This window comes from Chanos chanos, chromosome 14 (genome assembly GCF_902362185.1).
Source record: "Chanos chanos chromosome 14, fChaCha1.1, whole genome shotgun sequence".
NCBI classification, from domain to species: domain Eukaryota; kingdom Metazoa; phylum Chordata; class Actinopteri; order Gonorynchiformes; family Chanidae; genus Chanos; species Chanos chanos.
The window spans coordinates 17,860,568-17,875,408 of record NC_044508.1 but is presented as its reverse complement, the minus strand read 5'-3'; positions in this window follow the sequence as shown (position 1 = coordinate 17,875,408).

Here is a 14,841-nt window from a genome sequence, read left to right as displayed (position 1 = left end):
ATCTAGTTTTCCATGATGATCTGAGTACTCCATTATCATGGCTTATTCGGGGTTTTTTTTCTCAGTTTTAGAATGAGATCAGTAGACAATGTTTTTCTTTTCCACTTTTTGGCAAGTCAGAGAAAGCTTTGCTTTGTCCAGCAGTCGTGGAGAGCAGTCTCCTCAAGCCCAGGGTCTGTCATGATCGTCGGTCATCTGTAAATTAAGGCTCCGCATGACCTGTGGTGTACCCTGAGATTCTCTCAAAAAGTATAAGTCATTTTGAAACAGATCTGGTAACATCAAAAGTAGTGGTGTGAATCAGCATTGATTAAGTGTCAAGCGAGAGCCGACTCGTCAACTTTCAACGCGTCTCTCAATTAATCTCTCGACTCTCCATTTTCACTCCATTCAGTCAAAGCCACCACTCTTAGACGTTATACAACACCCATTTTCACCGACCGACAATCACCGTCAATGAAGCTATTCAAATGTAGCTTTCTTTTTCAACTCGCTCAATGAACGCTGATGCCAAATGGCCCTTACACGGCTACATAACATTAATCAAAATTAGATTCGATTAGTCAAAAAGACCTCTGGGTAGAGAGGCTGTACAGGAGCACCGGTTGTAGAGTTAATTGGTACGTTCCATGCCTTTAATGCTGGGTGGGTGGGGGTTGGGATGGAGGGGGGGGTGGGGGGGTGGGTAGACTGCTGTTCTTGTACAAACATGACCCCTCTGTGCTTAAGAGCTAAGGGTCAGGCTAAGTGGCCTCGAATGCCTACTCAGAGAAGCCATGAGTTAAAGCACAGCCTCCTTGAAACCCTCATGTCCTCAGAAACATCAGGAGCCAACATGGCTGCTGAGTGCTTTTCCAGGCCTTCCACAGCTCCTAATGACAAGCAGCTTCAGGTTGGACTACCATACCAGTGGCACAGAAACACATCCAGGGCCAAGGTCTGAGAATTAAGGTTGAGAAGTTCTCAGTGGTGAACAAGAGGGTCAAACTTGGGTTTTTTTTGGTTTTTTGTACTGTGTTTATGGATTTAAGTGGGATTGTCAGTGGACTTGACACACACTAATAATAGTTTGGTAACGTTTTTTTTTTTCCCCGTACTGACAAAACGAGAAAAACACTGCGTAGCAATCTTGAATCTGAAATTTTATTCAATTCTGCCAAGAGGCTTTTAGAAGCTAAAATGTGCGCTGTGGTAAAATTACTTCCTTCTAGGAGAGAAACACCTGTTAAACAACTTGACTGAAGATAAATGAGAAAACATTACAGCTAAGTACCAAAAAAATAAACAATATTCATAACAATCCAATCAGATCAAAAAAATGTTCTCCTTGTTTGGCAGAAAAAAGATTTTATGGCACACTGAAAAAAGAGTAGTTAACAAGGAAAAGAGGATGTTGGGAAAAAAAAAAATCAAGTGACATCTTTACAGTGCTTGGGTCCACAACAGTTTTGCCCAGACCCAATTACTGTATTGAGTTTTCTCCAGATTCATTACAGGCATACAACTGTCACCACTTTCCAGAGGATACATTTAGCCAAACACTGGCATAGATGTGCCCGTGCAGAAATACCGTAAACAAAACATCATTACAATCTGTCACGAGGCCTTACAATAACACCCTGTGCCTTTTGTTGTTGCTGTGGTTGTTGTTGCTGCTGCTGTTGTTGTTGTTGTTGTTGTTGTTGTTGTTGTTGTTGTTTGGCAGTGAGTGAGTGAGTGAATCAGATTGTAATCATGTGTTTGTTGTTGTTACTGTTGTTGTTGTTGTTTAGCAGTGAGTGAGTGAGTGAATCAGATTGTAATCATGTGTTTGTTGTTGTTGTTGTTGTTGTTGTTGTTGTTTAGCAGTGAGTGAGTGAGTGAATCAGATTGTAATCATGTGTTTGTTGTTGCTGTTGTTGTTGTTGTTGTTTAGCAGTGAGTGAGTGAGTGAATCAGATTGTAATCATGTGTTTGTTGTTGTTGTTGTTGTTGTTGTTGTTGTTTGGCAGTGAGTGAGTGAGTGAATCAGATTGTAATCATGTGTTTGTTGTTGTTGTTGTTGTTGTTGTTGTTGTTTAGCAGTGAGTGAGTGAGTGAATCAGATTGTAATCATGTGTTTGTTGTTGTTACTGTTGTTGTTGTTGTTTAGCAGTGAGTGAGTGAGTGAATCAGATTGTAATCATGTGTTTGTTGTTGTTGCGGTTGTTGTTGTTGTTTAGCAGTGAGTGAGTGAGTGAATCAGATTGTAATCATGTGTTTGTTGTTGTTACTGTTGTTGTTGTTGTTTAGCAGTGAGTGAGTGAGTGAATCAGATTGTAATCATGTGTTTGTTGTTGTTGCGGTTGTTGTTGTTTAGCAGTGAGTGAGTGAGTGAATCAGATTGTAATCATGTGTTTGTTGTTGTTACTGTTGTTGTTGTTGTTTAGCAGTGAGTGAGTGAGTGAATCAGATTGTAATCATGTGTTTGTTGTTGTTACTGTTGTTGTTGTTGTTTAGCAGTGAGTGAGTGAGTGAATCAGATTGTAATCATGTGTTTGTTGTTGTTGCTGTTGTTGTTGTTGTTTAGCAGTGAGTGAGTGAGTGAATCAGATTGTAATCATGTGTTTGTTGTTGTTACTGTTGTTGTTGTTGTTTAGCAGTGAGTGAGTGAGTGAATCAGATTGTAATCATGTGTTTGGTGGGAGGGGAAAGGGATTCATGGCATGATTCAGAGCTGTGGTGACTTAGCAACAGTGGTATATCACTCACTTCTACTGAGTGGGTAGGTACTAGAGTAGGTGACAGAAAGGGAGAGAGAGAAAGACAGAGAGAGAGAGACAGAGGGAGACAGAGAGAGAGAGAGAAAGACAGAGAGAGAGAGAGAAAATCAACCTTTCCAGCTGTGCTTTCGAAAACAGGCGGCTGTCTGGATAACTAGAACATACTCATCCCCTTAAAACCTCAGAGACACTGAAGTTGAGAGATTTAAACAAACAAAAAAAGAACCCCTCACATCATTAATCAAGTGATCCTGAGGACCAAAGTAATAAACAGTGTTGTCATTAAAGAACTGTGTTCTGGACCTGCAACATGATTGCTGTTTGAGGTCCAGTCACCCCTCTGAAAAAACAGAAGGTGCAATGTACATTAGTATGCCAATCCTTTGGCAAGTCACTTCCACACAAGAGCAGTCCACAATGGAACTGCACTCTCTCACAGAGTGACTGACTTTTCACTTCTTTGTTATAATAAATAGCTCATTGTCTTTAAGATGATAGGAATTTTGACAGCAGTCATATAAAGGACTCATACGAAAATGCTACAGTCAAACAGTTTATAGACAAAGATTATGTAAGGGGAACTAATTAGAGTAAGCACATCAGTGCAAATCAATTCAGTGTTTACAAAACACAAATGATTACTCTATGGGAACGGCTTCATCCATTAGAGATTCCTTTTTTTTCTTTTTTTTCTTTTTTTCAATTTCCCTTTTTATCTAGTTGTCTCAGCAGCACATGTAGTTTTTGATGTCCTTTTCAAACCCTCTGTTTATAGCTCTTGCCACTTACATTCATTTTCAAGATCCGAACAGCTTTCAACCACACCAAACTTCTTATGTGAGTCAAAAACACAAAAGTCAAAATAAGGTTTCGGACAGGCAATGGGGTTAGTTTAAAAAAATAAATAAATAAATAAGAACATCAGCTTTGTTTCAATGTTCATATTCTCCGTCTTTAGCATGAATACACACACACACACATGCAGTGTACCATACATTCAGAATTACAGCAGAAATTGCCTCCGAAAGGACCTTTGTGTTCACTATTCGAGAGGACACACACTGGTTGCTGCTAATGAATAACAGTTTCTCAAAAATGCAGTCACTCAATGCCAACCACGGTTTGCATGATGATGCAGTGTATTGACACAAAATACATCATTATGTCTATAGATCCTAGCTGGACATTCTGCTATTTTGTTCTCAGTCAGCATTGACACACTACAGCTGGCTTGAAACCTATTACAATTGGCCAGAAACATGTAATCTGATAATGCAGTATTCGGCTAAGACAACATTATGGTAACCTTGACCTATACTACTCCAATAAAGAAAAAAAAAAGATGTATCTTTACTAGCATAGCTACCATGCTTCACCCTAAATAAAAAACTGTGCAGCTCATGAGTGCATTTCAAACTTTGTGACTGAACTTACATTACATTTTGTTCTGTTTTATAAAAATCTCTCTTGGTGCTCTGTTCCTGCTGCTTCTCCGCAGGCAACCTGCTGGAACAGTTCCTGAGCTGTCTCAAACGACATCATAATAAAATATTTTTAATCAAGCACGTTTCAGAAGATCTTCACAGTCTCTGTGCTGCCAGGCTACTCTTGCTACAAGACATCACCTAAGACTAAATATATATATATATATATATATATATATATATATATATATATATATATATATATATATATAAAATCATTGTCACCAGTGACCTTATTTTAAATTGTTCTTAGCTAACTGTTTTCTCTGATACACTTTAGTCCTTGGGAAAAAAAAAACCCTATTATTCATTTCTTTACTTAATTTATTTCCTACTGATCCAAAACAAAATCATAATTTGGTTAATGAGAGACATCAGATATGTTTTTTGGTTTTATACCGTTTGGGTACAACACAAGAGATTCATAATAACGGCCAGTGTTATTAGCTACTGTTCCTTTTATCTGTATAAACCTGTAAAGGTTATGAGTGTGTGATGTTGGTAGTGCACTCTCTGAGATCGCAGGCCGGGCCTCATCCACGATGTCTTTACAACGTAAACATTCTGTGTGACTCAGAATCTGGCTGAGTCACACTCGTCTTGAACCAGTTCCTCTAATGAGCAGGAAAAATATTTACCAGTGTCTTTCACTTATATGCCCAACCTCATGCAATTAAGACATTTCAAGCTCTCTCTCTGTCTCTCTCTCTCTCTCTCACTCTGTGTGTGTCTCTTTGCCTCTCTCTCTCTCTCTTTCTCTCTCTCTCTCTCTCTCTCTGGTCATTCATAAGGTTACTCTAGGACACAAAGCAAAGCAGTACACATGAAGTATGGTCATAGTTATCTAGGTAGGTTTCTGGGGCAGAGATTGAGACTAGCCGTGGACCTGGAGTGTGCTCTGATTTAAAATGGCTTCATTTTCTTTAAATTAAAATGTAATTTAGCAAATACAAAGAGCATAACCAACAGTCCATATGATAATAATAATACCATAAGTTAAACAAATCTTTCCTCAACCCTACATGAACATGAAATGTTCTTGTGTGCCTTTTGGCTACCAGACGGGTCCCAAACAGAGAGTCAAAATAAGCCCTATCTCAGAAAATCCCTGGTTAGTAATCAGAGAGACAGTTGGGACACAATGGTGGCCAGAAAGCTTGACCTGGTGACTGGTTGTAAAACCTGGTATGGCAGCACAGCTGTTCATTGCTGAAATTATTCACTCATTCAGCCACATGGCCTTGAATAACAATCTCTCAAACTGACTTCATTAGTGGAAGGTGGAGAAACCCTCGTGTGTTCAGGGCTTTGATCTGAACAACCACTTGGGAAAAGTGGAGAAGTCAGAGGGCATGACCTCCACACATTAGAGGCAATCCAGACACACAATGAAAATGAGAAGGAACACGTGTGTTTGGGCTTGTATTTCCTCTCTTAGGGAGATTTATATGTGTTCTAGGAGTCAGAGCGCTGATGTTCTGTTTGTTGTTATTATATACAAAATATTTTATCAGTCAAATCAAATTCAGAATGTTTCATTTCAGTGCAAAATCCAGTCCAAATGTCAGCAGCACAGTAGATATTGTCAGTAGATACCTTTGCAAAAGTACACAAACTCAGGACCTGAAACCCCCCAATGGAGTGAAAGGGGGTTACACACACACTCTTTTTTAACTTATCAACACTCATTAATAAACTGAAAGATGTTCATGCTTCATTTTTGATGTTGCTTGATGTTGAAAAATATAAGTGATGTGCCATGGGTAAACACAAGTCAGGTTTTATAAAAATTTACCATTTATTCCTTTTTTCATATTTTATTTTTATTGCATTTATACTTATTTTTATGAGCATTTGCCCAGATATGTCTCAGAAAGACATATTACATGCTTGTGGTTGTCATAGTGCCAAAGTGAATAATACCCAATTATGTTCCAATGATGCTGCACTAGCAGTGGACCTGACAAGACTAATGAAATTGGGCGAAAAATATCTGATGCGCACTGCCATCTACAGGCAACGAGTTCGAAAGGTCGGCCACTTGATACGCAGCCTCTTCAGAGACATAGGGTCCCGCTGTTGTTTGATAGCCCGTAATCAGGGCGTAATTTAACTAAAGACGATGCCAGGGTATCAGCCTTTTCATTACTCAGGAACACTTTAACCGGTGGCGGTAAACGGACACACATTACTTTGCAGATTATTCCCGCTAAAACCGTCGAAAGAGAGCTCCGCGAAGGTTTTGAGACAGATGAATGCTTAAGTACAAGAGAACACACTGCATGCACCTGCAGTTTCTTAAAGCCAAAAGTTAGCGGAGCTCATCTCAATCAGCACCTCGGACAGCGACGCAGTGCTTGCTGATGGGAACGTCTCTGTTGAACATGACCCCGGGTTGGTTTGAAGAGAAAGGAGCATCGATTGTTTGTCAGCGCGAACGATGAATAAATTCGAATGAGCAGAGAGTAACCTGCGATTTCCTATATAAATAATGGGTCGACTCTTCAGTTTTATGTGAAATGTGCACAGTAAACATTATAGAGGCAACTAAAATATTCAAGTACTTGGGCCGAAACCTTTGTGATTCCATTTTTTTTAATTCAACACATATCTACGAAGATTATAATTATTAAACTAGCACACACATAAACACACACGGCTACACGTTCGCACGCGCATACACACGAGCGCACATAGACACACAGATGCCCACATACAAACACTGGGATTTTTGTAATTTGTTGAGATGTGGTTGCCTCTCATACACAAGGAGTTTGGGTGGTTAAGATCGATGTCAAGATCGAACGATACGTTTGCAAAGACGACTCAGTGTATTTACTATGTAGACGTCAGAGTATTTTATGTAAAGCACATACCTTATTTTGCAAAATCTCAGTGATGTCACCACAGTCACGACTCAGCGGGAAATCCTCAACGTATTTGCGGTATCTTCAGATCGGATTTAGGCATTCCAAACCAAAAATATACTGTTGATCTACACTTAACGGTGAATCAAGTATTCAAGAAATGACAGACACGGGGAGTGGCAAAAGGTTTTGCCTTAGCGCCGGGTTTGCGGTTAAGATTCCCGAACAACATCGGTGACGGATAGTTTACATGTTCTCATGCATTGCTGGAGTTCAGAAAAGTAAGCCATGTGTCAGTGAAAAATCATTTGTCACGATCCCTTTCCCTGTCCAAAGTTTGAAAAAAAAAATTGCACACTTTTTCCTCCAGCTCAGTCGGCTGGTGCTTTGCCTTGCCGGTGGGCAACAGAGCCAACAAGCAGGAACGAGGTCCGGTGCGAGACTCACATCTGACGTTAATGTTTACGCCGTTAACAACGTTTAAACCGCTACTGGGAAACGGCAAGGGATAGACTGATAAATCCTGTCCACTTACTGTGATTCGAAAAACATCGTTACGCAGCTGAAGTTACGCACTTGTCCGCAACTCGGGCGAACCGCAGCGCCTTACTCGTTTTCCAGCAGCCTCCAAAGTGCTGAGGGATTCTGCAGAAAGTGGTGCGTGCGTGCGAGTGACGCAAACCATGTTTAATAGGGCAATCGGCAGTGATAACCACAGGTTAATGCACACCCTAAACTTAAGGTGAAATCGTGGCTCCGGATGAGGAAGAAAAAGTCTGGGTGAACGACGGGAGCCCGTAGGATGCTTTTCAGAATGCTGAATTTCTTTGACATTGTGCACGTCTATTCATAACAGTAAATTATTCCGACATATTTAAAAAGAAAGTCACAAGAGGATTATTAATGGTATCCGATAAGCAGCCATAGCCAGCCACACACACACACTGAGGATTATACAGATATGCAGTAAATATGGAATCCTTATAAAAGCGCTTTGGCAGGATCATTTGAAAGGTTTAGCAAGTGGGAATTACGCCGCTACGTGCAACGTCTGGATAGTGTAATTTTTTTCCCCCGCTGTTTGTCACTACTAACCCATCCATACTAATCAGTTACAGAACTTACAGTAAGTCTAACAGATTCTCTGTAACAATAACAATACTGAAATCAACTCCATACTTGTTCGAAGATGAATTCCTATTCTCCAAAAACAGAAGTAAATATTGCACAAGTACAGTACTTTTTTATATATATTATAGTACCAGGTGCAGCAGAGAGCTCTCTGACTTCACCACATCTGAAGGAACATCTCAAGAGGAGCTTTACAGAGGAACTCCTCCTCGTCGTCTGGCTGGCTCCATACAGTCCAATTATAGAAGGAAAAGGAGGTTGGGAAAAGCTTGGATGGAGAATCAATTAGCCAATAAGTCCAATTGGTCTAATGAGATAGACAGTAAGTCGATGGAGAGGGACAGAGCCAAGGGGTATCAGTCTTTTTAGGAGACTTGTGTTAAAGCAGTAGATCCGGGGGAAAAAAGCACAGAAAACACTTAAATACCAGACAATGGCTGGTGTGCACCAGGGGAACTGAGGTCACCATCAATGTGCAGAGCCAGAGGGATGGACTGTTGTCGCCCAGTGCTACCTCATTTCGCCTTTATGTTGAGAGCACTGATTAACCCTATGGAGATCTGTGATTAAAACACATACTTTTCCTCTGTCCCTGTAAACTGTTACGTGGGTTTTCAGTTCATAGTGTTTTGCAGGTGTAATGATGTTTAGAGTGACATTGAACGAAAAGATTTGAAATCTGCCACAGTTTAGGTTCACTAAGATGTCAAATGTCCCAATTACACCAGTAAACAATTTTGTGTGTGTGAGTGGATGAGTGTGTGTGTGTGTGTGTGCGCATGTGCATGTGCGCATCAAATGCACTAAGCAATCTTGAGCTTCAAGTAAGAGGTAAACTATCTTATTGAAGCCAGCACTCTGCCTGCAAATTGCTCACTGTAGACAGTTGTCTTGGTAGCAAACTCACCTCAGACTGCATGACAATAGTGTTCAACATTTCTACTGCCAGTATTCCACTGCTCTAGCTGCTTTGCCAGTGACTGTGATTCCTCTCTGATATTTGTATACTCTGTCTGATTCAAGACTGAAATGAGATTAAATTGCCTGCATAATTACGAAGAAAAATGGTTCTTCTCTGCATTTGTTGTTTGTGGCAATAACTGAAGGAAGTCAGCATTACTTATGGGTCAGCAAATCAATGGAACTCTTTTCAGTGAGACACTGAAATAGCTACAAACACGTTGAAGTTTCCTATTATCAGTGGTCAGTATTGTTATAATACTGCAATATTATTAAGGTATTGTGATGAATTCAGACAACATCATTTCTAGTTTCATCTTCTCTCTGCTTTGGACACAGGAAGACAGACAAATCTCATGTAATATTCCACATTCAGATAAACAGTAGCCAAAAATATTTATTTTGTTTTCAAAGACTTGATGTTGCCACCCTTCTGTAATTGCTGTCCTCAGACAGCTTTCTCAATTTTAAGATCTACCTTTTGGTTCTCTTTCATGTCTTTAGCAGTGACAATTGTTTGGTTTTTTTCCTTTTGTTTTGTTTTTTGTTTTTTTTTAATAATGTTCCTGTGTCAGGGTGGAAATTGGATGAAATTATCTACATAATCATATTGCTGCCCCTGTGTTACACTACTCTCCTCGGTATTACCGACGTCATCTCTCTATTACTGTCATCATCTTTCTCTCATCAACATGTTTGTGTCTCAAGTTTTCGCAGTCACATGATTCACAAGGCACTCCAGTTACTGGGCTCTCTGAATCTACCACACAACACACAAATACACACGAGGATGTGACTCTGGCTCCATTTTTCCCAGAAATGTGATTTGCTCTTTATGGTTATTTTTCATCTTTAAATCATCAACTTCTGTACTGTCACCATCATTTATAACCATATAATGTGTAAATGAATGTATTAGGCTGGCTTGTGTTGCTGACTCATAAATGTTAGTAAACATTGGATGGGTGTCAGAGTGAAATATAAGGCTAAAATCTTTATGGTTTGGATCAGGGTGAATTATTAGAGTAAAAACCTTTATGGTTTTCTATGAAGAAGCCAAGTGTTTTGAGAGATGAAAAAAAAAAAACAACAGGAATCAGCTTTGATTACACAAGCCATCATTACTGTGTATGTTCTTTGGGTTGTTGTTGTTGTTGTTGTTACCTCTGATTCTAAACCACAGAAAAACAAGAAACTGAAGAACTCTTGTTGAGACATTCTGTTCCTGTTTTAATTTCAAAAAGAAAATTTGAAAAACCATCAACATGTCAGGCATTGGTGGAATTCATTCCTCGCCACATGACCTGTGTGATAAAAACAGATTCGATAAAAAAATTACTTTTCCTGATATTTGCATGATCCTAAAATGGACCCCTGGAGCAGTCATTGGTCATTTTAACCATGTTACCATAGTACGTCACATGAAATTAGAGTCTGTGGATTTCAGACTGTTGTTTTGACAGTGGCGTAATGTACAATTGTTTAATGTTAATTTAATTCCTACTCTAATTATGAAATTTAATTGAGGGTTGAAATAACATTAGCGAGACAGTAAACACACAGGCTCTATTTTGAGCCAGATAGTGTCAAGTCACTGTTATCATAAATGCTTTACTCTCAACAGTTTGGAAGGAGGCAAATTAGGGTCCTGAGCACAGGACAACAACACAACATTGACTTGTTTGGATGGAGCTAAAAATTACTCGATAACCTATTGACAAACAATGCCAGTCAGTTAATCAACACTACATAATGAGCAAATTCAATATCTGGTCTTGTAAATGTGCGTTCAAACTGGAGCTGCATTGATTCTAGGCACCGGTAATAAGGCCAACATTAATAATGTGATTAAGATGCCCTCATCCTTTCCATAATGATAGGCTTTGACTAGGTGGGGGGAGGGGAGGGGGTGAATTTGGCTTGTTTGTTTGGCGTCTCATCCATTCAAACTCATTACTGAAAAATCGTTTGATAAACTTGTATCAGTGTGTTCCTGTTACTGTAAGCCTATTTTATGTTCACTCAAGTGTATTGTTCCTGTGAACTAAAACTACCCCTTCCCCCAAATCAATATACAGTGCACGAATAAAAAACGACAGAAGTCTGATTAAAATCGCTATTACAAACAAGAGAGACATGTACAACATAAGTGATTAAAACAACACTGCATGCTGATGACTGGCCCATGGTCTTGCAGATTTGAATGAGCTGTTTTCTCCCAGTGCCCCACCACAGTGGAGGGCTTTTGGAAAACACAGACACACACACACACACACACACACACACACTTGCGCACGTACGCACACACACACACACACACACACCAGTCCTCTGTAGTCATTTGTGAATTTAGGCTATGAAGTCATTTAACATCTGAGTAATTAGCCTCTCTCAGGGGTCCTGATGGAAAGCAGTGCTTTGGGCCCCATTGTGGTGCTAGCTGGCCTCCAGCGTTATCCATAACCCTGACAGAACCCTCCATGTTGTCAGTCCCTCCGTGGCGGCCCCTGAATTCCACCCAGAAGATGATGAATGCACTCCCTCACTGACATAACAATCGCAACACCCTTTTATTTAACTCTCTCACACCGGCACACTCTCTTTCACACACACACACACACACACACTCTCTCTCTCTCTCTCTCTCTCACATACATTACACCTCCCCCTCCCTATTTTTTCTCTTTCACTTGCCTACACTACTTTTCTCTATTCCCATGTGATAAATGAGTTTTAATTCTGATTTCCCTTATTTGCATGTTCTCAAGTATAGGACTATATGTAATTTCAGACATCATGTTACTGAATAACGCTTCAAGGGCATGTTTGGCATCGTTGGAAGGCTAGACTCATGACAGTCATCATGAAATTGGTCCATTCAATGTACCTTGATTAATCTTTATATCATGAACTTCAAGGAAACTTGACATTACAACACAGTCACTAATTCAGGCAGTAGGAAGAGAGTTAAAAGGAGCTTTTACTGGCACATTTAACTGCATAAATTCATCAGTCAGCCATTCACCTGGATAAACAACCTGCCACATAGACATACCTTTGAATGTTGTGGAGATTTCATAGTTTCCAGTCATGGTGATACCCTCGTCTCCAACTAATGATGACAGCTGGATGCCTAGCTAATGCGTCTTGCCTCTTTGGACCTCTGGATCTTTCGTGCCAGTAGCAGGTAGATGTCAAGAGGCAAGGATCTTTGAATTTGACCACATAGCTGGACAAATGACCATATTCCTAACGAAAGAAGGACTGGTGGGCCCTCTCACGGTTCATGGTCACGGATCCCTTTTCAAAAGGGCTGTCGGCAGGTCACAAGCGCTCAGCTGCAGCTGCCATTCTTCAGGCTTTACTCTGAGCGTGAGGGGCTGAGTTCTCGAGAGGTGTGATGTTGTCTGCGTAGTCGAAGCCACTCAAACACACAGCAGGGTGTCACCTCTGCTGCTAAGGATGTGTCATTGAGTCCCAAGTCAAGGTTTGCGGCAGCTTCTTGTCAACAAGAATAGATGACTAGACAGAGGGTCTGGACATCATGAAGCAGGATTCCTGCGGTGACATCCAAAGGGCTGAAGGTACTGCCGAACCGGATCAATGAGCTCTGGCAGGTTTTGGGGACAGGACATTTTTTGGCTTTGACCCCCAGGATTCAGGATCCCATTAAGGAGAAGTACTGCAACACGTGGCCTCTGGCATTTCATTTCAAATCACTGAAAATTTCAACTGGTGAAATATGATGATCCTAAGAGTTTTCCATTGTCTAAAAGATACGCATTTATTTTACAAAATGTCTGCCAAGATGAAATCAGCCGGGGCCATTTCTCAAGACAAGGATCGTATTCAGGCAGTTCCTGGTTTAAGAGGACCTTACTGTCCACTTTAGCAGCAAAAGGCAAGCATGCAATTACACAGCAGGAGTGCCTTGATTAAAAGATAGCCGTTCTTAGGCAAGGACACAGTCCCATTTGTGGCACACTGACATAGAGTGATTGTCTTGGTACCCTCATGCAGAAACCGTGACTGATACCAAGCATATTTGCACCTTCCTGGGTTTCAGCTATGATGGCCAAGTCCAGAGCTGATGCCCTTCTCTTCTCCATTGACTGTATGGCCCTTGATGTCACTTCCCACAAGGGTATATAGACACAGATGTGCAAGTACCCGTCAGCAGGAGGTGGTTGGTTCGAGGCAATGCTAGCCTTTGTTATTGCTGACACAGATACAATCTTTGTTTCTCTCAGCCAGTGGCTCTCCCAAGTGCTGTAATGGCACTTTCTATACCTCTTCTATAACCTCAACAGTCTTCCTGTTGTTACCAGTCAGGTAAGATGTCTTCCATGGTTTGCTCCAGTCAAAAGTATTGGAGGATGTGGAATCTGCTTGAGATCTCAAGCTGGAACTTCTCCCAAGCAGCCGATGTTTGTTGCTGTTGAATTTTTCATGCTTTTACTGGCTGACACCCTGTGACACTAATAATTTAGTGATCTAGAGAGTCTAGTTCAACACAATTATACACATGGCAATTAAGCAATTAATTATATGTTTCACATTTTTGCGATGAATCGTACTTATACCAATTTTGTAGTGCTACATGGGTTAGTGTATTTTGTTTGATCCCTCAGGTTAGGGCTATGTCATTGCCTTACATTTACAAACATTTGGTTGAGTTGAGTGGTAATAACAGTACCACTGTTGATGTAAGGGCAGTGCTCCCATTGGAGATACTATTCTCACACTCATCCACAGAGCGGCAAATTCCCAGTTTCTGAAACTGCTACTGCTGACGAACGATTCTCTGAATAAGAGAACTAACGTGTTAAGTAGTACTAGTTACCCATGTGTGGTGAATACACATACTACCCTCGATATAAGTACCCTGACCTTTGTTTCATGGGCCTAGAAAAAAAAAAGTTTTGAAGAAGAAGATACAGTTACAGAGAATAAGTTTTCTTTATTTTGGTAGAGAACGAATCCTTTGCTCACCCACTTTGCTGTCAGCTCGTCTGTTACCGGTCCCAGACGTAACGAGTCTGAGCCAATGTTGCATGGAGGAACCGGTTCCGAAGGCGAGGACATAGACCGTTCGCCATTAAGCCCTAATGTTGTTTCTGAAGTGCTTGTCAGCTCATTGTCTTTTCTTATCATTGTCACTGCTCTTCCGTCCATAGTTCAGCTAAAACTGTGTCCTGTTCTCTCCCTCATTCCACTGGCAGGTCCCTTAATTTTCCTTGGTTGTCAGCTTTTGCCCGTGTCTTGATGTGTAAAGGAATTTGGTTAATTTAGGGAATTGTCTCCCGAACTCATCAACTGCCGTCAATTTCCTTTTATGTTTTGCGTGCCTTTTAGTGTCACTCTTGTATTGCCATCAAGACACCTCTAAAACTGAAACAACACCAGTCCCAGTGACACATAAAGCAACCATTTGCAGGAAAGACCAAAGAGACGTGTGTTTCACATTCAAATGCGTGCGTTTCGTTTAAGCAGAGAGGGTTCATTCCTTGAGGGTAAGATATAATTTATGAATGAAAAGGTTTATTTCATTTTAAATTGTTTTAATTTGTTTCCCAGACAAATTGCAATTAAGACTCTTCAAACAGCGTAAGTATCTTAATTGTATTTTAGATTTGCAAATAGAACCTTGGGAATCTT